Below are 3,114 nucleotides of genomic sequence, written 5' to 3' on the forward strand. Positions count from 1 at the left end.
TATAAACGTCTTTTGAAGCACCGCGAACCTATTTTTTCAGTATTTCTTTACACCAATCCACACGAGGCTTTTTTTGAGCGATTGTCAAATTGTGCGGGATCCAACGAGAACAAACCTTCCTTACGGCCAGATGTTCATGCAATATCGAATGTATGCTGGTGGGAGAAATGCATAGGCATGCCTCTATCTGAAGGTATGTAACATACGTGACCATATGTGACGGTCTTGCATTATCAGTTCACGCACGGCATCGATGTTTTCTGGCAAAACGGCTATTTTTGGACGACCTTCACGGAATTCGTCTTTGAGCGAACGTCGACCACGATTGAATTCGTTGTGCCAGTTTTTCACAGTGCTATAGGATGGTACTTCATAGCCATACAAAGATTTTAGTTCATCGATGCACTCTTGTCGTGATAATTCACGTCGAAAGTTGTGAAAAATTATCGCACGAAAATGTTCACGAGTTAATTCCATTTTTCGGCCGAGATGAATTTTTTAATTCCCTGTAAATAAAACAATTCACGATTAAATGACAAAACGTTCTGAGTGATGTTATGCTAAAAAATGTTAAACTTTCCAATGGAAATGTCAGATTGCACCAGAAATATATATAGCAGCCTCCGTATACTTGTATAAACAAAAATCGTGTTAGTTACACCATTTATAACTGAATAACGGCTGAACCGATTTGGCTAAAATTGATGGGGAGGTAACATAGAACCAGGGTAAGGACATAGGATAATTTTTATCTCTTTATGTTGAAATTCAATTCGATTCATAAATACAAGAATTATATTTCAAATCATTTGAATATTTTATTATTTAAAAAAAGATAACAATAATAAAAACAATAAAAAAACACATATCAATATATATAAAACAAAGTCGTGTAGTTACACCATGTATAACCCAAGAACGGCTGAACCGATTAGGCTGAAAATTGGTGGGGAGATAGCCTAGAACCAGGATAAGGACATAGGGTACTATTTGCTTCTTGATGTTAAAATTACATACATTTCATAAATACCAAAATTTTGTTTCAAATGCTTATGATTCAAAATTGATGTAAGAATCATTTGAAAATTTTATTACTTAAAAAAAATAAAGAAATGCTACCTCAGATATTTTTAATATCGCAAAAAAATTGACGTTTTCGTCGTGAATGCATTACGGCTACTTTACTAGATTATGGGCGAAGGATGCAAATGCTTTCATAACAAACCACATCTAATATAAAAAATTAGTGAAATAACTGCAGTGTTGATTAACCGTCCGGTCAATGACCGGGTACCCGGGTATCCATTTCAATCTACATGCCAATTTTTCTTAACTCCTCCTCAAAAAAATTGTATGGCCACCTGGATCCCCAAAATTAAAGTTATTTGTCACCCATTTTTCGTCAAAATTTTTTAGAATCAATTATTTAATAAAAGTTATTAACTATCAAACTTGATACCTGCTCCACTAAGATTTATATATATAATTGACAGGTTTACACACACTTAAGAGATTATTTATCAAAGTATTCAGATAATTATATTTTTAAATTAAAAATAGACAATATAGCTTACAATTTCTTTTATTTTAACAATAATTCTTATTATAAGCAATAACAAAAATAGTTAGTAAGAACAAAATAACTCCGTTTTTATTTATTTTAGTAATATTATTTTCTATTTTTTTACTATTTGTTTATTTATATTGTTATAAGAATTAAAGTATATTAAATTATTCTGTACATCCTTCATATGTCGTGGCTGTAATACAGTGTTCATCACAAATAGGTTTCTCACATACTGAGCATATTTCTCTAGTTTTGCGACGTTTTTCGAATTTACTTTGAAGACATTCATAGCATACACCAGTAATATTTTTCCTTCCAGTTGAATCGCGCTGCTTCCGAGGTCTCAATGATACAGATGATGTTGGCTGCGCGTTTGGATTGACAGCTCGACCAAGACAAGATTCAATCGCCACTTTTGTTTAGAAATGCCTCATAATTTGTGCATTATTCACACGATTTTCAACGAATGGAGTACACAGCTCTCTGCCCAATTGCCGATAAAATAAGCGTCGTTCATACGATTTTTTAACAAGCATTTATTATTCTCATAATACAGAATATATACTGCAAGGCAGGCAATATCGAGAATATTGTAAAAAAATCGTTGAGTTGACTTTTTTGTAGTATATCTACCAAGCATTTTATCCATCGTGTCCACTCCAGCTTTGGAGCAATTATAAAACTCGATGATTTCGGTTTTTTCTTTGCACTATCACTAATTTTTGCTTCGTGATGCATTGATGATAGCATAATTACTACCTTTTTTTTGGCACATAACTACAAAGGGTTACTTTTTCATGAAAGCCAAACACAGTGGATAATTCTTCTCGAGTTTTTGAAACAGCTATTGCTGGTGGAATGTATGCTTTATTTTTATTCAGAGTACCAACAATCGTCAAGTTCCAAGATAGTAAAAATTTTGCTAGTGGAAGAGTTGTGAAGAAATTATCCACTGTAATTAGAAACATTATCCTTTGTATGGTGCCACCAAGTCTTTAACAACTCTTTCACCAACATTTTTCTCACGACCATCTTTCGATTTCCCTGTGTAAAGCTGTCCAGTAAGTGGATTCGAATTTTCAGCACACATATCCACCATACTTTAATTCCATATTTAGATGGCTTTGATGGAAAGTATTGAGTGAATCTAGTTCGACTTCGGTATGGATAAAGTTGCTCGTCGGTTGTTTGGTATTCTGTTGGTTTGTAAATGTCTCGTATTGGAGCAGCTTTATCACTTTCTAAGCGCTGAGCTCTAGTATTGGCATCGTCAAATCGAATAAAACGAATAATATTCCAGAAGCGATTCATACTCATTGCTGCTCGATATAATGGATATGAATACAGCTGCCACATTTCCCTTTCATTGCCAGTATTTGAATTATTTGCGCCAGAAGTTATCAAAATAGCCAAAATGCATAAAATTCCTGCAGCTCGAGATTTTTCCACTCCAATTGTTTTTTTTTTTTGGATTTTTTCAGTATATGCTGTATACGTTGAGATTGCCTTTTTATTAGTATGGCGTATAATAATAATACCTATTTATT

The 3,114-nt window shown here is 33.3% G+C and overlaps 1 pseudogene; it reads right to left on the reverse strand.

Annotated features, from left to right (window-relative positions):
* Positions 1-1,731: 1,731 nt before the first annotated feature.
* LOC120779772 lies at positions 1,732-2,535 on the reverse strand (annotated as a pseudogene).
* Between the last annotated feature and the right edge of the window lie 579 nt (positions 2,536-3,114).

Source organism: Bactrocera tryoni, unplaced genomic scaffold (assembly GCF_016617805.1).
Source record: "Bactrocera tryoni isolate S06 unplaced genomic scaffold, CSIRO_BtryS06_freeze2 scaffold_11, whole genome shotgun sequence".
In the NCBI taxonomy this organism is placed as follows: Eukaryota; Metazoa; Arthropoda; class Insecta; order Diptera; family Tephritidae; genus Bactrocera; species Bactrocera tryoni.